This window comes from Anguilla anguilla, chromosome 3 (assembly GCF_013347855.1).
Source record: "Anguilla anguilla isolate fAngAng1 chromosome 3, fAngAng1.pri, whole genome shotgun sequence".
Taxonomy (NCBI): domain Eukaryota; kingdom Metazoa; phylum Chordata; class Actinopteri; order Anguilliformes; family Anguillidae; genus Anguilla; species Anguilla anguilla.
This window is the reverse complement of record NC_049203.1, coordinates 55052790-55080503: the sequence shown is the minus strand read 5'-3', so window position 1 is coordinate 55080503 and position 27714 is coordinate 55052790. Positions and strand designations below refer to the sequence as shown.

The window sequence follows — 27714 nt, the reverse complement described above, 5'->3', positions numbered from 1 at the left end:
ACACACGGTATGAATGAAACATGTATGAAACACCATTGAATTACCATAGCGACAATGTGAAGCAGGCCCATTCCTGCTTTTCATGTGGGAATAGGCCTCACTTTGCAAAAAAATTGCCAAAAGGGGAGTGCTCTGTCTGAAGGTCAAAGGTCAATCTGGCTAAATTCAACCCCAGCAGCCATTTTCCTGTAACACAGAATCCCAGAGAGAATAGACTGCTTCACGTGCCATTTCCAATTAATGAACTTTCACGTGAAAGATTTAGATCGTGGCCCGATTTGTAGTTTAACGGCTAACGATTTCCTGTCCATTAATGAAATATCTCACATGATGTCCCCTCAATTTCGAATGAAGTTCACAGCGAGTGAACTTGGGAATTTTATCTTACCCAGCTTTGATGAAAGCTTTTGCTTTTCTTCATCTTTATTCAAACATGAAGGTAAGATCATTTTATAAACATGGTAGGCACTGTAGTTAAGAATTAAATTTGAAAAGAAAAACACTTGTTTACTTCAAGTCTGAGAGTTTTCATTTCTTCCTATTTGATTGCTAATCATCAGCTTCCTTCAGATCAAATTTTTTTTTTTGATGTTTTAAATCAATGCAATGCTGGTGTGTTTATTGGTCAATAGCGGTTGTAATTTTTTATGACAATGACTTACAGTTTATAATGTTTTTGTTTTTGAAAGCAATCAAGTAGCATTTCTTTGCTAGCAGTGGTCAACTGTATATGTATGTTGCATTGATTTGCTATTGCTGTTGCATTATTAATACTGTGTCTTATTGTGCTGAATCTTTTGGAAGGGCAACATTCTACTGAGATTCTAATAAGAGCTTGTTTGATCATTATTTATCAAATTATAATTATACACAATAAGGTGAACAGGAGTGTTGTGTCATAGCTGCTAATATATTGTGTATCATAGCACTGCTGAAACGCTTTATTGACCAATCAGCATCCAGGACCGGAACTATCTGTTTTATAAAAAATATTTATAGCTACAACATAACCTGTTTTTAAAAATATACAAATATAATGCAAGTAACCTTTCCAAGACAATTCGTCAAGTAAATGTTTGTGTATTTTGCCTTCATTTTCTGAGTTGCAAACATTTAAGAGTGTGTAGAATGCAGTTTGAATATCAGCTTGTTGGTGAGATAATAGTTTTATCTTTAAGCCATCAGGCTTCATCCATCATGTCTTATTTTCAGTTGAAAATGCCCTTCAAACTTTATACAGAGCATTATTTGATAATTACTATACTGTGAGATCATTATGTCCTGGTACTTACTGACCAAAAAAAAAACAAAAAAAAAAAACAAACAAACAACATATTGCGATAATTGTAGTCCATATTGTCTAGCCCTAGTCTGAGTCTAATTACGTATACTATACGTATACATTAATAGAAACCTTCATCATTAATGAATTTGCTTCAGTTTTGTTTTCTTTCCCTGTGAACCACCATGTGTTCGGTCAGGTGGCATGTTTATCTATAAACCTCTATGGCCCCGACAATTCTGTTGGACAGTACAGTGTATTGCTTAATGGGGAACCAAGGAACCATAGAATAATTTCTAGTAAATTCCTATGCAAGTACGCTGTCCTTTCTGTAGGCTTTCTGGAGCGGCACTGAGCTTGGTGCCTCCATCCAGCCGTCCAGCAAGTTTCTCTTCTTGGGGACTTTGGAGAATCACTCTGATCTCCAAGGTTCACTCAAACAGAGAGGCTATCCCAGAATGCACTGTCATCAGTCACCTCCACCCCGCAGGCGCTTGACATATTGATTGTTCGTCCTTGTCTGGATGATAGTGAGGAGGCAGGCATGTCTCTTGACTTTGGTATTCATCAATGTCTGAATATCAAAGCAGGGAACTTTGGTGCCATCATACTCCTCTGCAAGGCTGTGATTTAGACCAGACACATTATTATTATTATTATTATTATTTCACATTTAAATGTTTAAATTAAAATGTAAAATTTTTATTTATTTATTAATTTATTTCTTTTTAAATTAGCATCTGCACATTTAAGTCTCATTATAAGTGCATGTCATTCAACACATCTAGACTCATCATTTTGCCATATATATATATATATATATATATATATATATATATATATATATAATGCATGTAGTGTTTATCCTGTCCATGGACACGACTACTACAAGGTCTAGAAAGCTATTCCTTGCATCAATACATTTCTTAGTATCAATACAAAATTTTCCTTTACCTAATTTACATAACATAACAACATAACAACAGCTAAAAACAACATTATCCACTGCATGTTTATCTTCCATATGTCAGGGCTGGACTAAGTGTGACAATACAAAACAGAATCGACACAGCTAATTTAGATGTATTACTGAGATCCTGCTACAGGAGCTGCATACATGAATAGCATGAGAGAGATTGAGAGAGAGAGAGAGAGAGAGCTGGTGGAAGTTCATGGAAGAGAGAGAGAGAAGGCAATACCAGAGAGACCCACTGAGTGTGTATATTTGTATGTGTTTATGTGTGAATTTGTTTTTACATATGTTCTTTTGCCACATAACCAAAAGTATCTGGACACCCTTGGTCTGAGGCTGTGTTTCATGGTTTGGGCTAGGTTCTTTAGTTTCAGTGAAGGCAAATCTTAATGCTACAGAATACAATCACATTCTGGACGATTCTGTGCTTGGCCAACAGTTTGAGGAAGGCCCTTTCCTGTTTCAGCAGGACGATGCCCCTGGGCACATAGTGAGGTCCATACATATAGGAATGGTTTTGACGAGAACGGTGTGGAAGAACTTGACTGATCTGCACAGAGCCCTGACCTGAACCCCATCCAACACCTTTGGGATCAATTGGAAAGCCAACTGAGAGCCAGGCCTAATTGCCCAATCAGTGCTCGACCTCAGTAATGCTCTTCTGGCTGAATGGAAACAAATCCCTGCATCAATGCTCCAACATCTAGTATTAAGCCTTCCCGGAAGAGTGGAGGTTGTTATAGCAGCAAAGGGTGGACCAACTCTATATTAATGCCCATAATTTTGGGTGAGATGCTGGATGCCCATATACTTTTGGCCATATAGAGTAGCTCTAAAGCTTTTGCTTATTATTCTGTATTAACATCTGAATTTTAATTAAATGTATAACTGTATAATTGGCTTTGTTTTACTTTATTGTTTTACATTGCAAGTCGTTTGGAATAAATATTTGTGCAAAATGAATAATCAACAACATCACCAACAGTTCTTCTTCCTCTACTTCTAAATTATTATTATTATTATTATTATTGCCAACAACAAAACAACAGCATTTTGATTATAATGCATGGCAATATGACAATGCATTGTATGGTTTTGCCATGCCCGAGGGCAGGGGGTGTACCCAGGTATGGTGTATTGTATAAGGATTTGGGAAAACCATCTGGTTTAATCAGGACAACTTTAAAAGAAAAATACACAAGTGCCATTAGGTTTAAAAAAAGCTTGTAACTTTTTAAAAGGTAAGTTAACCCCCAACTTCCACCATTTGATTGATGCAGGTAGATTTTAGGGAAACGGGAGACCCTTGAAATGTTGATGATTCTCATTAGACAAGATAGAAGAAAGATCAACTACAGTGGACTGAGAGAGAGAGAGAGAGAGACAGAGAGACAGAGAGAAAGAGAGAGAGAGAGAAAGGGAGGGAGGGAGGGAGAGCGAGAGAAAGAGGGAGGGAGAGAGAGAGAAAGAGAAAGAGAGCTGTAAAAAAAGAGAGTCCTCTGGGTTTTCGGAGGATAGCACAGGTCAGTGAGCAACAGCGAATCAATCAAAAGGCGGGCCTTAATCAATCATCTCCAATCAGAGATCTCCGGAGGGCAAAGCCATAAAGCTTGAGAGGCAGCTGGGAGATGCTTGGCAGGGCAGCAGGGGTTCCTGCAGGAGTGCCCGCAGGATCTTTGGAAAGAAATAGGAGGCGCTGGAGGGAGTAGCAGGTTCAGGGCTACCATGACCAGTCCTTGTGTATAGCACAGTGGAACCCCTCTTCCCCAAGTTACCACAGGGACAATCTGCACCGTGAACAATTTCAATTTCTGAAGTTACATCATCATTTGCCTGCGATGAAGACATTGACCTTCAAATGAAATTAGTGCGGACTATAATTTCATGGGCTATCCCATTGATCTCACATGGCCAGTGACTTCTTCACCCTGTACTTCCCACCTTCTTCCTAGAATGACCTGGTTTCCCTAGTCCTGTTTATGTGGGGGTAAATGTGTGGGCAGGGAGTTGAGAGGGTGCCGATGAACCATCACATTTCAGCACACCCCCACTCCCCCCTCTCGCCATAGCCTGCCGCAAAATGCAAAAAAGGGAGTTTGATCAGGGATCGAAATACTCGGGTAGTCACGTCTTTTGGTCCGCAATCCGTCTGAGGTGTCCGGTCCAATCTTCCCAGGGAACCGCATTCTGATTGGTCCCAGGGCTCTATCACACGGAGCGGGGGTGTCCCTTCAGACCGCTGTCACTTTGGGTTACAGTCGGCTTCACATCCCGAACCCGAGTCAGACGCTCAACACGTGTGCCTCAGAATTCGCCGGCGAAGGAGGAGACACGCGAAGTGGCCGCAAAACCAGAGCGTGATGTCTCAACTCCAAACGTCAAACGGGCCGACCGACGGGCACCTGTTTCGAATCTTCCCTCTCCGCGTTCTTTTTCCCTAAACTCTGTTTCAAATGAATTTGCTCAAAAATGCTAATGAGATCAATCCACCGCATTACATATTCAGGTGGCGACCCCAATGAAAACAGTGCCTTCACTCGCCATCTGTCGGTGCAGATATAATGTGATGGCGTGAGGGCGTTAGACTTTAGAATAGTCACATCAGCATATTCTACCGTGGTGTTTAAGTTCTGGTTTCACTGTGCACTGAAACATGTCAACAAGTGGACCTCTGTTTAGAATCACACATTTCTTTTTTGTGTTGTGGGTCAGCACCCATATAAAATATGCAGCACACATCTTTACAAGGTACAGGATCTCCAGATCGCCGTCCCTTCAACGCCTTAACACTTGAAACATCACCTGAGGTGTGTCTGTGAGAAAACAGTACCCAAGGGGCATTTGATTGAATGTATGAAGCTTTTTCAGCACATACAGTATTGATTTCACCCCCTTGGTTGAGAATACTTTGGTGAAGCATGTTTTTGTAATGCGTTATTGTGATGATGTCATCTGGTTTTTACAAGCTAAACAGCATTTTAAAGGTAGTGAAATAATGTTGTAATGCATACACTGCATTATTTAAACATGTTTTGGAATGCTGCTTTTTCTGTCCATAGATACAGGGGAACCTGTGCACAGTACTCAGGCTTCTGTTTCAGCCTATCGAAAAGCACAGAAAACTGCTCCTTTATAAGTATGAGTATGGTTTGGGTCATTGACTTCTGTGTCTGTGTACGGCCTAACCCACTGAACCATGGAGCTTTTCTTTAGAGTTACATTTCAAATATATATCTATATTCCCAGTAAAATTTCAATTCCAGATCTATATTATAGATTCAATCACAAATTACATTGGCAATATAAGCCAAATGAACACTGCAATTTATTACAGCCTTTTAAAACCAGGAGGCCCCAACGAGACAGTCCACTGACTGCTCAGGTCAGCACATTACAGCACATTCACACGGAGTCAGTGTCACACCAGAGACGGAATCCAGTGTTCACTATCGTTCTGCTAAAGTAATGAGACATGCTTTAGTGGAACAGATATGGTAAAAATCAGCATCCTACATTCGAGGTCATGGCACATTTACCCTGAAAAACCTGCAGCTTGTGTTTTAGCCTTTTAGCCAAGATAGCTCACAGAAACAAACAAACAGATAAATAAAATAAACTCTTGTTCATCTCTTAAAAATACTACCCTCGGTCCTTGGTGACGATGTGAGCAACTTTACTTCAGCATATCTTTTCAGTGAGTTGAAATCCTCAGTTTGTTGTGAAGAGGAGGAAGTCAGCTTTGCGTGCAGTCTTTTCAGCGCTGTGATTGGGTGTGGGTCTCTGCCAGGCAGGCTGTGTGAGAAGGGGTTAGCGGTGCATGATGGCCACATGCCAGGTGAGTTTACTGGTGGGCGGACGAGGACATATGCCGCCAGAGATGCAGTCCCATCCTTCCATCCAGTTGGGGAGGGGGGGTCATTGGTATTGTTCAGGGGTGTGGTTCAGTGGTGCCATTCAGGGATGCGATTCAGGGCTGTGGTTCAGGGGTGCAGCCCAGGGGTGTAGTCTACGGTGATGAAGCCTGCAGCTACTCTCCACTCCTCTCTTGAATGCATTTCCCCTGCCCTGCCACATGCTGTAGCAATTAAAGTGGGGGGTTGGGGGGGATATTCAAAACAGAAAATAAAATGATTGATGATGCTGTCAGTGGGGGAGAGGGGGGTGGGGGCTGGGGACAGGACTTAACGTCAGAATAATTTGAAAGCAAATAGATTACAGGCAGTCAATGGGATTAAGTAGTGCACACTACCAGCTTTAGGCAGGAGGAGGCACTGGTCACAGGGGTGTGCTCTCGCATTCACTCAAATACGCAGCCAATAGGAATAGCTGATATTAAACTTTGCAGGCCACAGTCTCATAGCACATAGAGGAATTTATGTAGCACTCGAGAAGAATATTTTTCTAATTTTTTTTCTTATCAGCGCATGGTACATTCCTTACATGTTTTCACGTTATCAATATGTAATTATGGAAATTGTAATAAAGAAATTAATGCCTTGCTTTGGGGTACAATGATGGTGGCCCAAAAATAAGTCAAACCTGCAACCTTCTGTTAAAAGGCACAGTTCCCGTTCTATGAATTCTGTACGACCCTATTACTCAATAAGCTTTTGGCAAACATTGATACGCCATTGTGTAGTATGATTACGTGTGCTGTGTAATTTTGGATGTTGTTTCTATCAGTTTTCCCTTTGTCCCGTGTGCGCTGGTTATCTGGTAATGGAATCCTTAAGGGCATAGCCGAACACTTTATCTCCCACCTTTTGCTCCATTCCCCGAAATCACATGTATCATTTATATGTGTGGAAAAAAAGAACAAAGTCTTTGGTATTAGGGGAAAGAGAAAAGAAACAGAACAGATGAGATCGTTATGAAAATGAACGAGAGGCTGGAATATTAAAGTGTGTTCCAATTCAGGAAGCCCGACCTTCTCGCTACTGCCACTCAAAAAAAAGAAAAGAAAATAAAATAGATAAATAAAAGAAAGAAATAAATAAAAAAAAATGAATAAAGAAAAAATGAAACAGGATAAATGAATGATGTGCTTTAAAAAAAAAAAAAAAAAACACCACACATACTCGTTTCTTACTTCTTTCTTGTTTCGTGTGATGCATCGTCCTGAGCCGGTGGCATTTATTTTATTTTTCTTCTTGTTTTTCCCCACAGTGCAGGCGCACGAGGAGCGCAGGACCGTGGGACTTACTCTAAAGCGGCTTCAGCTCCTTTAATCCCTGCTCCGAATTGGTGATCAGAAAGCTGCCTGTACAATACCTGCCCCGAATTAAAGGAGAATGCCAGCGAACGGAATGGATACCCCTGGCGTTCCCCCTCGGCTGCGATGGCTAATCACGGTAAGCGGAGGGAGCAAGCCGAGGGAGCGATCAGGGAGGATTTGGGGTGCTTTGCCATTGTCTGCTGGCTCACGGCCCGCAGATTAATTTTACGCACAATATAAACAAAAGCAGACATAAACATATTAGCGAGTCTGTGCCGCGGAACAAAAGCAGAGAGAAAGAATGCTAATTTCACGGCCGCGTCTAAGTATGGGCACAAGCTGCAGAAGGCCTAACTTGTTTTTTTTTTGCTTTTAAAAAAAATGAATATAGTTATCATCTTTTCATGTGCTCTGCTGATATCTTTGAAAGTTTATGCAAATTCTGATAATATTTATGTTTGTAAAATAATACAGCTAGTTACCATACTAATAGATAAGAGATAAACAGGCTGGGTGACGCACAGACATACACACACACACACACACACGCACCTACACATGCACACACACTCACACACACACACACAAACGAATCCTGTTGTTCCACATCGTGTTTATGGCCATAGGACCACTCTTAACTGTGATTAAATTGCACAATTCCCTATGCCTCATTTGAGAGTCTCCTTCTGTCATATGTTCCATTCATAAGCCTCTTAAGATTGTTTATACGGAACTTACTTTTTCCACCCACTGTTATGCAAGTGTGTAATTTATTTAAATTGGTGACTGGAGAAAGCAGCACTCAATGACCATAACTAGTTTCAGCTCTTATTCATTTCATATCTTGTATTCCCTTTCTTTGCTCTGTTTATTAACATTTGAAATACCCAATTGTACTCGTATATCCCTGTCCCATTTCTTCCTCCTCTGTCAATTTCAGTGCACACAGACTAGCATGTGCATCCTTCCAAAAGCATATTGACACAGTACAATTAATCACGAGAGGAATGCACTGCATACAGCAAGTCACAGCAGACACTGCATACATCTGATTGACCAGAGGGGGTGCTCTTGTGTGACACGCTAACTGAAAACATCCTTGTGGGACTTCCAGATGCAGACAACGCTGGCACAGTCTGGATCTAATATCACACCTTATTATTTTGCCACTTTGTGATGAGACTACGGGATGCTGTTGCTCCCAGTTCGGAACACCAGGCCCCTGACACGCATAGAGGACGAGCGATATGAGAGAGATCCGTTCATAACAAGTTTAATTACACTTTTTACTGAACACATAATCAATCTATTAACCAGTTAGCCTAATGTGATTACCTCAATCTAATGAGATGGCTCTCAAAACTGTCACTGGATGAGAAATCGTCCAGTACTGCTGGTTATTAGAGGACTCATATCTTGCTCTTGTTTTTCCTGATAGAGATGACAGAGACACTTTAACTCTGCTTGCTAAGATGAATTACTGTAACATTACTGTACATTTGTACAGGTACTGCAAGACTTGTGCTATGCAGTTTGCGTTTAATTTTTCCAAAAATGTTGTGGAATAATATTCATGCCTCCCTGTGCTTATGGAATCTAGGGCTAAAGAAAGATGAAGGAACACATCGGTTGAAATGTAGCCACAGAAAAAAAAAATTTTTTTTTGATTGGTTTGTCAAAAGTTAGGCAAAGCTGAGTTCTGGTGTCAACCATACAGCACTTGCAATTTCATAAATTTAAATCTCAAATTTAGCACACCTTACGAATGCCGCAGCATTTCTACTGGAATGATTAAACATAATTAAGAAATTGGCCCAGGGGTACATCAGCAGTACCTCAGCATGGGGTTTAATCCCATGATCCTCCCTGACTGACAGATGGTGGGTTCAGCGGTGCAGCGAGTTGGTGAACACCGTGAAATCCTGGAAAGTGACATCATCTTGGGTGCAGAAGGAGAACTTTCAAAAAAAAAACCTGGATTGATTTAAGAAGATTTTGCAGTCACGTTACAGATGCACCAATTGTTGTTCTTTTGCTGCATCCCATACAACTGCGTGCAGCCCAGTGTTCTGTGGGGGTGAATCATGCTTAGCCATAGCATCGCTGAGAGAGGATTTACATCATTAGGGTGTTCCCCGCCTAAGTGTATGATTGCAACTCCTCTGACCAATCAGATGCAAGTTTATAGCAATGAATAAATGGGCATTCGGATGCAAATCAGTAGAAATTTTTTTTTAGCTGCATGCAAACTGTTTCTTCGATACTTGTACTCATTTGGAAAAATAAATATGGGACCAATGAGTTGTGTGGATTAAGACATCACTTCTGTGCTCAAATGGAGGGGACAGGAAGTGTAGCAATGGGAAAAGAGGGAGCGGTGATGAGGTTAAGTAAGGCTGAGAGAGAGAGAGAAAGAGAGAGAGAGAGAGCTGGCAGAAGTTTATGGGTATTAGCTAAATGGTGTGGACGAAGGTCCAGCTCCTTAAACAGAGCCTTTGCAGTGCTCTCCATGCAGCTGCTCCACTGTCCTCTGCTGCCAAACTACCTGTGTGATTCATGGACAGAGATGGAGCGAATCACCCACATCACCATGGCGTGAGCATTCTGTCTTTTTTCTGTGGGGACGGGGGGGCGGTGGCGGGGTCCACATGCTGGGAAATGATCAAGTACCACCTTGATTACATCAGAGAGCTGAATGGAGGGAATAAAAAGGAGGATTTGAGCAGGATCATTGCGCACACGCTCAGTAAAAAAAGAGAGAGAAAGAGGAGAGGAGCGCGCGGAGCTGCTAGCGAGCGTGTCAGCGGAGAGTGTGACACTAAACGTGTCAGAGGAGACAGTTGTTAAAGTGAGTTACTGCTGAGTCGCTGCAAAGCGGCCCTCACCAGATGCAGGAGACAGCTGCAGAGAGGAAGTGGTACAGAGTGGTTTTGAAAAAAGAGAGCGAGGGCGAGGGAGAGAGAGGGAAGGAGGGAGGAAAAGAGGGGGATGTGTGGGAGGGAGAGTGGGAGAGAGAGAGACAGAGAGAAAGAGCAACAGAGAGAGAGAGAGAGAGAGAGATAGAGAGAAAGAGAGAGTGACAGAGAGAGAGACGGAGAGAGATCCTGCTGTTGTTTCAGCGAATGTGTCTGTGGCATAAAACCAAAGCCTTGACTCACACAGCACACAGTGGCCAAGCAGAACTGATGATGGACAGGGAAAATTGTCAATCTGTTGCTGCCGCCCAGAACTGGAGTACATCTGTACCGTCTTAGCCCCCTGTTATTAAACGCGCAGCCGCCTCTCTCCCAGCATGCAGAGCGCTGTGATTAATAACACCTTGTTCTGCTCTTCAGCAAAGCTGGGGGTGTGATGGGGATATAGGACCGTGGGAGGCAGAGAAGAGAGGGGGGTGGGGGGTGGAGGGGGGGGTGTGTTTGCATGTGGGCGGGTCTGGCGTGGTGTTGTTGTCCCGGTGTGGGCGAGCTCACATGCACAGACCATGTGATCCTGCTGGCGAGTCACGTGATCATGCTGGAGAGTCAATGACGGCAGCGGTTGCAGTGGTGCTCTGAGAAACCTCTGCCTTCCTCTGCCTGGTTCTGTAGGTGAAGTGTCCAAGGGCGACCCTCTTTATTATGCATGCACTGCTTGCCACAGTGGAAGCTCTGCACATGTGCAATGGCCGCTGTTATGACGTGCATCGAACGAAGGCTTTCATCCAAAATCGCACAAGGATGGGGGTGGTCGGGGTGCGTTCAGAAAAAGATACATTTCATTTCTTTTAAATATCATGAAGCTCGTAACTTAAGATTAGCAAGCACACCCACATTTTAATGATTACAATGATAGCATCGTTCCGCAAATTACTTTTGACTTTGTTTTATCCAATGTGGCAGTTCTGCCTTTGTGCACATCACATGCATTTAAAGAATGCAAAAACAAAACTAGAAAACTCATCTTCCAGTCTATTATTATGTAATAAAGTGATTATGTTTGAAAAATCACAAGAGATTATTTTTGACAAACACGTTGTGCAGGTTTACTTCGGTTTAGAATCCTAGCATAGCCCAAATCATCGTTAATATATTCTTCTTCCAAGCACTCCCTGTTCTGGGACATTATACACTTCATTTGTGAGTCAACAGTGTAAATTATTCATATAGACCTCAATTAATTAATTCATTAATTAATTTTTGAAGTACAAATGTGTCGCTTGGTATATGACCACCAGAGAGAAAATGACCGCGAACAACACTGTTGGGATGCTGCATTTCAGACAGAGATTAATCTGCTAAGTAATCAAATAACTGCACAGCAGCACCTTCACTAAACAATTTTTCAAATGGAGTGTTTGCAGGGCCAGTGGACAGCACAGCCAATGCAGCTAGCGCAGGCACATCACAGGGCACCCGTCCAACCAGAGGGGCCTACATTTGTGAAGAGCCTGGGGACGCCCTGCGGAAGGAAACCCTCCCTCCACTGCTATGACTGTTTTTCATTTACGAATTTTATAACAACCGTATAGTGCACATCCCTGCAGAAAGCGCCTCAGCTGAATGCAGCACACGGAAACCCACAACTGCGCATTTCAAAGAACTAATTAACCCATACAGATAATTGTGTGGCTGAAGGAACTCCAACAGGTTGCCTGTTTTAGTCCACACACTTCAAACTCCAGCTGGAACTGATAACAGAGGGCTCCTCTGGAATACTTTACATGCTTTTTTGTGTTTGATTTTAATTCCTATTGGAATAACCAAAATGGAAGAAGATTCCCATAATCCTCTCTGAGCATGACCATGTGCTCATGTGACATATTTTGGTTTAGATTTAGATTAGATTTTTCTTAGTGATGGTTAATGTAGTCTTGTTTAACCTACATTTAATAATGTAATGTTAGACTTTGCTAGAACGTTGTGACTAATTAAATACATCAGTAATTTGACCCCTGGCAGTGTTTTACTGGCTTTACCAGGCAGAGAAGATTTTATAATAATTCTGTTTCATGCTATAGCCTTTATGATGTCATAGATTAATCACACTAAGTATATTCATTCAAATTGTGTCATCGTATTCTAGTGATATTATGGCCCATTTGATGTTGCTCGTAAATTCTGATGCCTTTTTATTCTGCTTTATTTCTGAAAGAGCAAATATTACACATTGAACATTAGAGGTGAATGAAAATCAGGTTTTGGTGCAGTCATATCATACAAATCATGCTTTATTGAAAACACTTTCATGGACTTTGGTTTGGTCGTGTGAGGACATAAAAAGGTGGATGCTAAAATAGCCTACAGCATTCCAGCAAGGAAAATGGAAATCATAATCACAGATTTGGATATTTAGCTGTTGGACGCAGGAGCTGTGCTCACCTGAATTTCTTTGCGAAACATGAAGCTGTATAAAGGGATACCATGTGACAAGCAGGCTCACATGTTCAGGTCACATGGTGTTCTAGGATAACAGCATCAGGTGGGTGAGTTACATCATCAAAGACCACTGGATTGATCTAATTGATTTAGCACAGAGAACTGAGTACAGCAGTCTGTCTAACTCATCTCACAGCAGTGTCCACTATTCCATGCATCTCCCATGAGCATGGCATCATCCCTGTTGGCACAGATCAGTGTCCATGCCAGGCATTTGTAGGCAGAAGATCAGTCTATCACTGTATACATGAGACAAAGCTGGAAAAAAAAGCAAGGGAATTCAAATAAGACAAGCCATAGTCTGACTTGACCTATATTCTGATGCCACTTTCCATTGCCGAGGATTCTCAATGTTTGCTGCCACACACTTTGTATGTTATGTTTTGTCTTGTCCTATTTAACACATATGGTGTAAGATCTGGGTCAAATGGTAGTCTATTATTGGATTGGCCATTTTTTAGATTTAATGATGCAGCTGCACACAAAAAAAACCCCTCTAACTACACAATATTATTTATCATGTATTATGGATTCATCAATATCTGCATGCTGTTCCTGTCACATGGTTGTTCTTGGAATGCAGCGTGATAATTCCTTCATCCATCACTAATTAAATGGTGTGAATGTAATGCACCGAAGAAAGCTGGTTTGGTATGTTTTTTTTAAAGCCTGGGTCGTGTAGCAGAAAGGTACGACAACCTGGGGATGCTCATTTAAACTGCAACTCTGCTGACACGGCGCGCAAGGCTAATAAAGAATGCTAAAGGAGGTGGAAGAGACGTGTGCCGTTAACCCACTGCGGGGAAGTGTGATGGCGGGGTTTTAGCTGATAGCATCCACGGGCGATCCCATGCGGGATGGGTTGTGGCTGTTGGTTTTTTTGTGCGCGGCGCAGTGTAAGTAAAGCAGGCCCTCATTAACCCCTTTCTCTCAGGACCTCCCAGTGATCCTCACATCTTTTTCTCAAGCAGGGTAGCCCCTAATTAACTACCCAACTCACAGGAGAGAAGTTGGCAGAGATTACACCGCTCTCAGCAAAGGGAGAGCATTGTCTACCTTCATTCTGCTGCTTCTCTCTCCCATTTTCTTTTTCCTTCTCTCGCGCTCCCTCACTCTTGTTCACCCTGAACGAACAACAGTCGATTGTGTTTATTACACTGAGATAATAACACCCATTTTAACACCAAGAAGACAGCACCCTCTCTTGTATGCCAATAGAATAACACTTTCTGCTTTACACTATAGGACAACACTATTTTATTCACCGAGATAACAATTCTGTTTTACACTAAGAGATGAACACTCATATTTAAATACTGAGAATTCAGCACTCCCTGTGTTACATTGATAGAGAAAAACCTTTTCCTATTTAATACACTTTGAATATCATTTCAGTGTTAATTTGTCTTTATATTGTATTGGATGTATTGTCACTGAGGGACTCGGCCTGGTTATTACTTAGATGGACTACATCTTCAAACAAAATTACTGCTGGAAGGGATGTTGTTGGGCCAGTAGGGGGTAGTCTGGCCCAAGCAGGAAATCTATACCATAGTGCTGCGATGGGGACACTGTGCTGTGAGCAAAAGCTATCATTTGAATGAAATACATGGGCATAAGCATAAGACCTGATTCATTGTAATAACTAAAGTTCCCATGGAAGTCATCAAAGAGGAAGGGGATCCCTGGTGTCCTCCAAATCTGGCTATAATCAATTTGCTGATCTAATCTTTTCTCAGCTTAATTTGACTGAATTAAATACCTTGCTTCCACTTAATCTGATATGTGATGAGCTTTTGGAACAAAATGGCTCCTAAGTATCACCAGTTTGAAGTACTTTAAGATAAATACAAGGTACTATAAATGTAAAGACTAAATGTAAATCATTATTACTGCTTTTGTTGTTACATATTTTTTGATAAACGTTCTGTCTATATTCTATGTACACAGAGAAATCTGATAAACTAACATTAAATTCAACATGAATTAGTCAGTGAATTAACTGCATGAGCAGATATTAAAATTATGAATTCAGGGATGCTCCAAAATATAGTTCATGTTCGGTTTAATTCGTCCACTAGGCCATTGTAATGAGTACATATGGGTACATAGTAGGGATGTGCCATGCTTTCATATATCACAAGCATTCTCTCCAAATGTTTTCTCCTCCTGAATTTGGCCAGTATTATTTGAATTAAAATATTTTCTTCCCACCTCTCTGATGTGATTTGTTAAGGAGTTTCTCAATTACACACACACACACACACACACATCTGCAGAGAGACAGCGAGTGAGAGTTTCTGTTAACACTAGATAGGTCAGAGCGACATCATCGGGGCTTTGGAGACTTTAAAATGAAAACTACTCCAATGACATAAGTGCTATATCCTCCCCCTTCCACAACTACTATATTTATTTGGGCTTAAAATAACTCTTTTATAATATATATTTTTTTTATTTGAAAAAAAAGTGTCAGTAAAGAAATGCAGGCACTTTGTGTCATTTTCTCCTAAAACCCCCCGCCAGACAATATACAACAACAGACGCTTTTACCCAGGTGCAAAGGTGTCACTGTCTACTCCAGCTCACTGTTCAGCAATTGAATGACCAGTGCTTTGATACAAATTTCCCAATAAAGTGTTATCGTAACTAATTTTGCACATATAATCACACAAAATTCATGCACTGCAATTGTGATGAAGTAGATAAAGCCTTTAGGGTGAGGATGAATAATTGCGGACGCTGTAGTTATAGAAATGATAGGCTTGGAACTTCACGATAATGCCACCCTACCAACATATTTTTGGGTTTTCGTTGAAACTGAGACTTTGAACGAACTGAATAGAATAGCTACATGACAACTGCTTGAAATATAACCAACTTCTGTGCGTGCAGTCTCAACAAACCACCAAGGCTATGCGTTCTCTGTGGAATTGATAAGAGGAGAGTGATGGTGCGTAGGCTATGTAAAAGCGCACTCCCAGGAGAAGGGAGGGAGAAATGTGTTGAATTACCGAAGAAATGACTTAAAAAAAAATATTGCACTTTGTATTTCTTTAACCGCTTTTGTCATGTACATTTGAGCACTTTTCTCAATGTTCCCATAATAAGCCTTGATACATTTTCCCTTAGTTTATATAACAAAACCGCTATAATTTAGACCAGCTTTGATTAAACTCAGTACAGACTGTATCCTTCTTTAGCCTACTATTCTGTATGCAGCGTTAATGAAGCAGACCAATTCTTGCCAGAGAGATCAACCTGGTGCGCTGGATGCTTTGATGATCAAATGAGTCCTGCAGTCGAAGGAAAGCTAGTAATGTTACCTGTCCTGGTTTGGCCCATTGGTGCGGTGGTAGGGTTAAACTCGTCCTGACTGTAATTAGGAGGGACAGGGTCTGGGTGCCGCCCGCCTCAGCTGGGAGATTGACCTGTGGGACCTCAGTTCAGCCTCTTGTTCACCAATCAGAAGAAATGTCCTGTGTCTCTGGAGGCAACGTGTTCAGTCATGTCTGTGGGATATTCGTGAAATATGTTTGTGTGCATGTGGGGTGGGGGAAGGGGGGTAGGCATCCCTGTGGGGTGCGTGTACATGTGAGCTGTGTGCGTGGGTGCTTGTGTGAGCTATTTGCATGGGGTTGATCTATGTGTACTGATCTATGTGAGAGGTCAGTGTGGGAGCTGTACGAGCAAGGGCGGTTTGTGAGTGTGGTGCAGATTTGGCGCAAGCATACCTGTGAAGAGCATATGCGTGTGTGTGTGTGTATGTGTGTGTGTGCATACGTGCGTGTGTGGGTGTGTGTGGGTGCCGGGGGGGGGGGGGCTGGGTGTCGATTGGAGGATGAGTGGCATGTGGGGGACCGAGGAAACTTTTCAAAGTAATCCAGGCATTTTCCACTCTCTCACGGCTTCTCCCTGCCATACTCAATGGCACGGCTCCATTCAGCACGGCTTTCTGCATCATTACCCTGCCACAAAGATTCAGAAACTGTTTCATTCACCGTCGGGGCGCAGAGAGGGCTCCGCAGAGCAGGGATTACTGTCAGGAGGGGGGGTCCGAGGGGCCACAGGGGCCAGGGAGGCCAGGGGTTTGAGGAGGGGCGGATTGTTAAATGAGCTGGAGGTCTTTTAAGGAGAATGAGCCTTTAACCTCTTCACTGCCAAAACATGAGGAAACACACATCTCGGTAGGTATCAGGAAGCCTGATTCCAAAGCCTGAGTCATAAATTCAGGAAAATACATCCAATAATCTGATAATATGACATTTTAGGGTTCCTGAGTACACAGTTATGTGGAGAGTGTTGTTTATGGAGGTGATTTTAACACTCCCACGGCTAGGTGTTGATGCAGTACACTGCAGCACATCACCAACACTGACCCACAAGCTCTCACTGGATAAAAGCCAGACCAGTGCTGTTTTTCCATTTTTTCATTTAATCATTAAAAATGTATCAAATCCTCATTGGCAGGACTTTTTTGTTTGTCCGATGCTGGCCTCTTCACATAGTTGTGGACACTCTGCAGTGTACCTCTGCAGTAAATAATTGTTTTGGTGATGTTGTGGCTGAGGCCACTATTGTGTTTTCCTGTGGCGATACTGCACCAGTTTAGATTCCATAGCAACTGCCTTAACTCTGGCCCCAGCCCCCTTTTTGTCTAAAGGGCAGCCCCTCTTTGTCCATCTCTCCGTGTCCTCAACCTAGGGGGGAGAGTCTGCCAACCTTTCGTATTTTTGTTCGTTTCTTCAGACAGGGTAAAGACACAGAGTTGCCAGATGTTGACTTTGTCAAAACCAGACAGCATGCACAACTTCTGGAAGCATAATCGTGAATGAGGCTTGGGAGCTGTCGGACAGGAGGGGGTTGGTCCCCTCGAAACCGCCGTTGGATTGGTGGGCCGTTCTATCAAGACCGGGGAGTCATTAACATGTGAATTCATTACAAACTACCACTAAATTTCTTCCATCAATTACACAGACCACACATTACATTGTCTGGATCGGGATCACAAACCAGTCCTGTACCAATAATTTGAAATTTGGACAATCCGGTCGAACCTGTACGTCTGGCAACCCTAGGTCTCAAAGCTGCAGGAGCGTTTTCTTTGCTTAGACTGAGCAGCCTGACGAGCAGCAGAACGGTGGCAAACAGAGAGCTGAGGCATCAGCAGTAGATCGTGTGGTGTTCGTGTGTCATAGCAGCTGGAACACTGTGCTTCTCTTACCATGGTAGCTTTGAAAGTGAAACTTCCCATTGTTTTCCAATATATTGAATAGACAGTATGAAATATTTTGTAGTCAGTATAAATAGGGTATAAATAATACTGCTACAGTTCATGCCAGCTCCATTATCCTGCTCATTGAGAGACCACAGACACATGTCAACAGGCAAAAAAATAGCCATTTTGGCTCCAGCAGCCATTTTGACTCCCAGCTCCCTTCCTTCTTTTCCTCTTCCTGTGCTTTGTTTGGCTGGGAAAGGGTGCCACAAGATGCTAATTTCAGGATGCAGCCATGGGTGATCAAGGTCATCATAACCTTGAGTTAAAACCAAGATCTCCTCACCTCCTCCTACCTGCATTATGCATCATCATCCCACTGTAAGAGTGGGCAGGAACATTTTAGCATCCTTTGAAACTCACTGTCTTGATGCTAGCTTACCCAGTCTTATGAAAAAAATATCCTCAAATCCTCACTAAGATTAAGACTGTAGGGAAATTGCATTAGGGTAGAGGAATTACAGGGAAACACAAATATCTCCCCCGATGACATGAACAAATGTTTGGGCCCCTCCCCCAGCAAATAAGAAAACCAATACACTGCATTATGACATTGATATAGATAATACGGCTTACAGGCTGTGCTTTGTTATTTAATCTTTATCTACAGTATTTAATCAGAAATCCTGCGAATGCAGCGTTAGGGTGTAGGATGTGGCTTCCCAGTGAAAGTGCTGGTGAGGGTAAGTGTGAGGTCCGTGAGGAGCCGGGGCATTAGAGTGAAATGACGGTGCTGATGTTGCCACAGGCCTCAGCAGGAGAGTGACAGCGGTGTGGCGGCGGAGTGATCTCACGGAAGCCGTTCCCCCCGCCCGCCTAACCGCACCGAGCCGAACAAAGACGGGGCTTGCACTGCGCATCCCCCCCCCCCTCTCTCCCTCCTTCCCTCTCTCCCTCACGCCGCCTTCCTTCATCCTGCTGCCTCTCTCTGTTTTCTTTTCCTTCTTTCTGTCTATGACTATCACTACAGTAGCACCCCCCCCCCTCCTTCCCACACTGCCTCCCCCCCTGTTTCTCTCAGCTGTGTCCCTCACAAAGACCTATTCATCTCAGCACTGATAATCCCCCCCTAGCGGCCAGCCTGTGTGAAAGCTCCATGGCCCCAGAAGATGCCCTCTGCAAAAACAATGAGGCATAACACACAAGCTGAAGTAATATGGGGAAAAAACTCTTTATCTAAAGCTGCATATTACATTAATTTAATTAGCATGTTGGTATTTTTGAACCCAAATTCCATTGCTCTATTATCGTCTGCCTTGGCAGTGGCAATAAGGTTACCTTCGCTTGTGCGTTCCCTGGTTCCCTTTCTCACTGTTTCCTCTTTCATCTTCTGTGTTCTAGTTCCTGAGTAAGAAACAGGAACACTTTATGGAAACAGAGTTTTCAAACAACAGTCCTAACAGAGTTGCGGGCAGGAAATTTTAACCCAGTTCAGAAAATGAAGTCAAAAGAGGTCATTGTGCAGTTTGAAGAGTTGTCTAATTGAGTTTGAATGCAAAAACATCATTTTTTTTTCATAAAATGCGAAATACAAGGTTTTAAGGCACTTGGATATGAGTGTAGGTTGAAATGAGGGGGTGGCAATGTGAGCAAGGGGAATTAACAGCTCAGTTTGCGTCTATGAAAGCCGTTTGGTGCGTACATTCTGGATAAATATTTCTGCACCGAATAATGATTTTATTATAATAATGGTGTTCAGAAATATGAAAAAAGATCCTTTTCGCATAGTTTATCAACTGTTTCTATGCCATTTAACAAGCACTACTCATTTCCCCCTTGTGATATTCAGGCATAATTACACCATTACATATCTACTGCCAGGTAGGGGAAAATATTGGCCCCGTTACAATACCGTTATGAGTGCAGTCAATGCGTAACAACTCAGGTGAAATGTATACATCCAGAAATAAATCTGACCCAGGTCAACCCACATCTACAGTAGTCATACTTCCCGCACCTAATCAAAATGTTCAGATGATCAGTAAATTAAACAGCTACTCCAAGCAAAGAAAATGTGATTAAATGAAAAGATGCTGGAAATAACAGGAATAGTATATATGCAACAGACGCAGACACATAGAGACATAGATAGACACATAGATAGACAGATATATAGATAGATAGATAGATAGATAGATAGATAGATAGATAGATAGATAGATGGATAGATAGATAGATTGTTTTTTCAGTTTATATTTCACTGTTTGTCCCCTGATGGAATAATTATACATGTAGAAAACACCCTCTCTGTCTACAATGGCATTTGTAATTACAGCTTTAAAGTGCCTTGCATTCTTTAAGTAGCAATAACAGTAACAACAATAATAATTAGAACAGCGACACTAATACTTTGGCTAATAACAATGATGATAAAATGCTGACACAAAGAGGAGATGTTCCTGTCTTTATCGTCTACTAAACGCCAAAACAACGCATTTGCAAGTGCTCTAATGTATGGGGCTGATTCCTTCTGTGGTGAAATTTGCATCAAATAATAGTGAGGGAGATACATTACACACGTGTGTGTAGAACTGCCAGATTCTCTTCACACAGGGTGGGGTGGTGGAAGCATTTAAGGGAAAGTGATGTACGCTGAAACACAGCAACATCAACCAGTCAGTGTAATGACCAGACCGTGCATGTAAATCAGTGCCATGGACGAGGAAGCTGGAGCTTTGAAAGATGAGTCACTGGAGGAAAATGGTGGAGACTGAGGTACTGGCACAGATGAGTTTGTGTGAGTGTGTGTATATGTATGTATTTGTGTTTGTGAGGGAGTGAACAAGAGAGAGAGAGAGAGTGAGAGATCTGTGTGTGAATGTGTGTGCATGGGCATCAGTGCATGAGAGAGAGCTGATGGAAGTTTATGGATATTAGCTAGAGAATATTACCTTCTTTTACTATCTTTTGTTTTAGCATTTTTTTTCATATTGGCAATGCCTTCCAAATCATTGTCATGCAAGTAGCCAACCTGTAGGGGACAATAGCCCTGTCGCTTTCAAGAGTACCCATAGTTCTGCCTACCAACTTAATTTCCAAGACCGACTTTAGTCAAAATGCATGTTTAATGCAAGAGACTGCAACCAAAGTAGGTGTAGAAACTGTAATCACCAAAATAATTACACAGAAGGTTGTCAATGCTTGGAAAAGCTGTCCGGGTCACGTCGTCGAAGCAAAGAACTATTTAAGTGTTCAAGACCAGGTTTGACACAGTACTAGATGTTCATCAAACATTTAATCAATCATTTAAGTGATTCAGAGTTTCCTCTAAAGCAATATCAATATATCCTTATCAACATTAGATAGTGAGAAGCTGCTCAGCGGTGACCCGAGCAGTAGCAGTTTTGTTTTTACTCACAGAGGAGTATCTGTGGAACAAATGTTGAGCGCTAGGTGTGGGATACCTGAGCTAGATAACGAGGCAGCAATGGCTGTATTATGATTTACTGACTCACGCTCTACCAACCTACCAGCATTATGTTTACTGTGCATTCAAGATGACTGCACAATGTTACACTCCAGAACAACAGATGGCAATATATATCAATGAACAACTATCTCAGTTTAGAGAGGAAAAAGACACAGAATGAGAAGATTGCTGAAAAGTACTCCCAATGTATGGTGTCCTAGCAACCATAAATCATTTCTGCCCTCATTTTACCCCAATGCTACCCGATCCATCATGAAGGCACCCCAAAACGTACAGTGTCACCGGTTAGTGCTTAATGTGGTAGTCATTGTTGGTAGAGAGGTGTCTTAATATTGCTAATGAATGAATAGATTGTATTCAAGGCTATTTTGTTTTTGGCTCACCAGTCACTGTGACTAGTGGTTTTTCACAGTCACTAGCTACTCAGTGTTTTCATCGGACAAACCCAAACTGATGTGTACTGATGTGTTGTTTCAATACTTTTTTATACACAAACCAAGACCACATATATATATAAAAGAAATATTGTAAAAATGATTCTTCCAAAAATAAATTGCCAAAATTGGTTTGCTTTCCCCCTTGGCCAACCATTATCTAAAAGCAATTAAATAGCCTAGCTTTCAAGCTAAGCTTATTTGGCTGTAATGTCCAACATGCCAACCCGTTAAATGCTCCTTGAAGGAGCGAGGAGCTAGGAGGTTGCCGAAGGATGCTTGAGTCAGGAAACAAGAGTGCATCCTTTGCAATTTTGGAATGCACAACGTATAAATGGTCAACCTGTGGATCCACCTCTCCCCATCTGCCATGTCTGTAATTGACATGGCTGCAGACTGACACTCGACTGAACACGGATGTTCCATTTGCCTCATAAATGCTTCTTCGATTCCTCCATCATTGGGTCCTTTCCTTGCATCCTTTGCTTGTGCTATCCATTGGGTGGAGCTAAGGAAGCCAGGAAAGGACATAAGAAAAGGAAAAAGGAAAAGGAAAAACCATTGGTCCTGCAGGTGGGGGTTGTGGTTGCAAAATCTGGGTTTTGGTACGTTGAATCTCTTGTAGTCAAAAATGTGCAATTATTTTGTAAAAAAAGAAAGTTAATTACAAAAAAGAATGCATTGCAGCAGAGCTCAAGCTTGTGGATGGAAGGGAGGAGCAAGTAATCGAGTGGTAATCGTGAATACTGGCTCAGGGGTCTCAGGACAGGGAGGTTTTTTAACCTGCTGCCACTTTAAGAATGTAGGGGGGAAAGGGACCCTCTGTAAACAGTTTGGCAGGAACGTGCCTGGTTTTCCCGGCTTGTCTTAATGATGTTGGTTTTCTCCCTGGGCCCTCAGAGGGGGGAGGCGAACGCTGTGACAAAAGCAGCTCTGCAATTAGACTGCTGGGTATTGGCTCGCGTGGCGCAATCCCTCGTGTCATTAGCCCAGGGACAAGAAGGCATGAGACCCCAATGACGCCCACCCCCATCCCATACCTCACTTGCCCAGGACCATTGATGTTAGTGAAGAGGAGATTTTGTCCATACACCATCAGGTGAGCAGGACAGAGAGGAAGAAACATGGAGGACTACAGGTCACAGGTCAATAGGTGAAGTCAAGTTGAAGGTTATAAATATTGAACTTGCTTCCACCTGCCAAAAACACTATGCAGAAATTAAGAAGCACAAAGTGACAACTGACACAGTCTTTTCTAAACAGCTGATGCCTCCTAGAAAACCCAAAACAAGGAGCTGCTCAAGTTATGCCTTAATATAATAATAATAGCAACAACAACAACAACAAAAACAACAACAATAATAATAATGAATAAAAAAAATTAAATAAATAAAAATATGAGTAAAAACAGAATTATGGTAATAGAAATATTGAAATGAAATGGGAACTAATTTGAAATCTGACAAGGCAGTTCAAATAAACTTGACCACAGGCCATGGGATTTGTTTTTCCAACTTTTGTTCTCAGCCTCCCTAATCACTCCCTAATCACTTTCAGTGAAGACCACAAAACAAGTGCAAAGTATGGCGTTAATTTATCAGTGTACTCAAGTCAACTCTTATCTGTTACCAGGGCTTGATATTAACATTTTGGCTCACCAGCTTTTCCAAAGTCATTAGCCACTCAGCATTTTCACCAGCCAAAATCACCTGCTCACCAAGGGCGTAACTTTTATTTGAATAATATGGAGGATGCATAAACCCTGAGAACTGCTACCCTATAGGGAGGTCCGGTGGCATGCCCCCCTTAGGAATTCACCAAAAATTATCAGTTTTGGTGAATTCTGAAGGGAAAATACTTCAGATTACTGATCAGTTAGGCTGGGTGTTTGTCATGGAAATTATTGGGTGAAGTTACGGAACAGTCAGGGCTAAGTTGTTGAAAATCATGAAAAACTGGAAAAAAGCAAAAGAAATGATTTTTAATGTTAATTTATGGAATTAATTAGAGCTTGTGCAGCAGTGGGGAATGATTGAAATAACATGTGCCACTATAGCAACACTAACAAATGCTTGAAGTTTCAAAGAAATCAACTTCTTCAATTTCTACTAGAAACTGCATACAAATTCAATACATCAATATGCTGTTGCATTTACTTGCTTAATTTTCACCATCATGGAAAGAAACAGCATGCTTTTTTGCTTTAACAGAAGGTTGTTAGAAATAAAACATGCTTACATTGCATAACTAAAATAAAACACAGCTACCATGTCTGTTTTTATATCTGAGAAGGTTTTAGTACAGTAAGTTGTACGTTGCCAGGTTTGAATCTTCGATGGAGCTTTTGCCACTGATCGTTACCGTAATGGAGAATGAGTGCTGGGTAACGCTTCTGACAGGGGCAAACATCTGATTGCAACAACGTCAAACACGCCCCCCTCCCTCATGGTATGAAATTTCGCCATGGGAACCAAAGTCTCACTGATTTGACTCTCAAGTGCATCACACTGATGACACTCTCTTCTGTCCTCGCACTCACCAAGTTTGGTGACGGTTTCCGCCCGAGGCGGGTGACGGTGACTCAGGGTAAGCGTGCGGTGCGCACCGTCCTGCTCCCACCCAGGAGCGCGCGGCTGTGCTGTACCTCGTCGCCGGGGCGATTCTTGGCATGAGGGGGCAGTGGAAGGCAGAGGGAGCGGGACGCGCGGGAGACGTGCTCTGCTCCTGTGCAGAAGCGCTGAATCCCCGACGGGCTCGCGGTGAGTAATTAGGCTGGCCTCATGAATGTCAGCCTCGGCTTGTTTATTCTCATTATTTTATCATTTTAAAAACCCTCTAGGTGATGAGACATGCAGTATAATTACTGCTATTAGCATACTAATTGGATGCCAAAATAGGCCAAGTTACAAGGTAGCCAACTGCAACGTTTTCACATTAATCACACGGTATGGCAAAGGCAGTCCATTGTTGTGGCGAGTGCTAATTGGTAATATTTTTTTCTTTAAGTATCCTACCTGGGTTTCCCATTTCCCCTCTACCTCTACCACACGCCAAGGCCTGGGAGTCTGGGTTGTGTTTTGTTAGTGAAACAATGTTTGTGTGTGTGTGTGTAGGTGGGTGTGTTTGTGTGTATGCGTGTAGGTGGGTGGTTGAGGTAGGCCACAAAAAGTAACACATGCGAGAGAGAGAGAGAGAGAAATTGTGAAAGAAAGAGTCTGAGAGAGAGAGAGAGAGAGAGAGACTCAGTCTCATAACAGTGGCAGATCTTCTTTTAAAAATTAAATAGCAAGGAAATGAATAACAATGATCCTTTCTCAATTCTCAGGCCTGACTTGAAGTAACGTGCTTAGGGTCTGCTTAGTCTTGCATATCATGTGGCTACAGTCCTTTCAATTATGAAAACAAAATTCCTTTTTCCTTTCTTCCATTTGCATATCAAAGACCCAGGACAGTGAGCCCAACTTGACTCCATGGATATGTCAAAAAAAGAAATGGGCAAAATAAAAAAGAAACTTTTTTAGCTATGATTTTGACCCCAACCCCCCTCCCCACCTGTCTGACCAACTTACTGTTTGTGCTCCGTCGGGCTGTGGCTTTAATTCTCACACCATTATCTCCCTGCAGAAAACCTGGTGAACGAGTACAGAGTGTGTGACAGGAAGGAACTGCTCTGGGCCTTTCCAGATCTGTCGCTTAACAATTTAGAATGACGGGCACCAGTCCCCCCTCCCCCCCACCCCATTTCTTTTAATTGAGCGAGCAAGAGGAAATGTGTTTTAGAGAACGCCAGCACCGATTTTTTGATATGTCCTGTCTTACGTCTGTCACTCACCTGTAAGTTCAAATGAAATTTAATTATAGCCACTGGTGTATAAATACTGACAAGCGGTACTTAATTTTTCGGTTGATCCAAACTCCGGCATCCTTGGAGTGCCACCTGCTGTCACGTCTCTCCCCGTTTGACTCCCTCCCTCGGGTTCGGTGGTTCTTTAGCCGTCTGCCGACAGGAGGCCGTCCTGCTGGAGCGAGGTCGTTCGTATTCTGCGCCGGAGCGGAATGCGAACGCGAGCGCTCGCTCTCAATCGAGGTGGAGGTGAGAGAGCGAGAGAGAGGAGAGCCGCCGTTGCCTTGGAGACTCGGACGGACTCAGTGGGCAGCTCGTGTGATGTTCTGGTCCACGCTGGGAGGGCGCGAGTTGATCGTTATTGTGCGTGTCTGCGTGCTGTCGGTGCAAGCGCTGCGTTTCATGTGCGAGAGAAAGGTAACGATGTCCTGCAGAGGCCCTATGGTGGCGGTACTGAGTGTGTGGGTGTCTCTGTGTGTGTGTGCATGCATGTGTATGTGTGTGTGTGTGTGGGGGGGGGTTTGATGTCGGCTGAAAAAGCCCAGATCAAAGTGAGGCTGTTCTCTCTGAGGTTGTTTACTTGTGAAAACACTGTCTGCCAGGCAGGCCCTGTCATTGCCCATCAGGAGGGCCTGAGCTAACCAGCTAACAGTGCAAACATGCACATACACCTGTACACACAGTCTGTACATACACACATGCACTATGTGTGCAGATATCCATATGCATGTATACGGACACACACATACACACACCTATATGTACAGACCTATATCCATACATGCACACAAACACACACAGTCCATTGCGTAGACACTTTTGGTATAAACACACATGTACCTTTACACGCTGTATGACACATATACAGTGAGCTCCATAATACTTGGGACAAAGATATATATTTATTTATTTGGCTCTGTACTCCATGATACTAGATTTGTAATCAGACAATTCACATTCGTTAAAATGAACATTCTCAGTTTTGCATTTAAGGGTATTTTTGTACATTTTATACATGAAGTGCTAACCAATGAGTTTGAGGCATTTACCTGAACTTGAGTAGATAAGATGCTTCTGTGTACTTCAGAATTCAGAATTCATCTTGGACATCTCTTGCCATCACTTTGATACAAGTGAATCTTGGTCTCATCTGTCCACCAGACCTTTTTCCAGAACTCTGTAGGCTCTTGTAGGTACTTAGCAAACAGTAACCCAGCCATCCTGTTTGTGCGGCTGACTAGTGATTTGTATCTTGCAGTATAGCTTTGGTATTTCTGTTTGTGAAGTCGTCTGTCGACAGTAGTCACTGACATATCCATGCCTGTCACCTGAAGAGTGTTTCTGATCTGTCTGACAGCTGTTTGGAGGTTTTTCTTCATTATGGTGAGAATCCTTTGGTCATCAACTGTGGAAGTCTTCCTTGGCCTACCAGTCCCTTAGGGTTTACTGAGCTCACCAGTGCTAACTTTTTTCTTAATGATGTACCAAACGAAACAAGGTTTTGTTAAACCTATGGCTTGGCCTATGCTTCTGACTGTTTTTATCTTATTGCATTATTTCCCAGTCTCGTAATGGCTTCCTTGACTCTCGTTGGTACAATTCTGGTCCTCATGTTGACAGAGGCCAATAACACACAAATGCAATCAATAGTCTAGAATCAAGACTAGACCCTGAAAGCTCTGCTATACCCACATTAAGGAAGCAATTGTATAAACCTGACTAATTAGAAGCACTTGTGAAACCATTTGTACCAAACATTATGGTGCCCTAGAACTCACACACATACAGTACATACAGTGTGTATGCATTTATACCCAAACATGCACACATACCTGCAAACAAAC

At 42.4% G+C, this 27714-nt stretch overlaps 1 long non-coding RNA gene across 1 annotated transcript in view; it reads left to right on the top strand.

Annotated features, from left to right (window-relative positions):
- The first annotated feature begins 211 nt into the window (after positions 1-211).
- LOC118223450 overlaps positions 212-27714 on the top strand; it is a 79500-nt gene continuing 51997 nt past the window's right edge. The window contains exons 1-2 of the long non-coding RNA XR_004764444.1: positions 212-439; positions 7422-7606. This is a non-coding gene — a long non-coding RNA (uncharacterized LOC118223450). The remainder of the gene's footprint in view (positions 440-7421; positions 7607-27714) is intronic.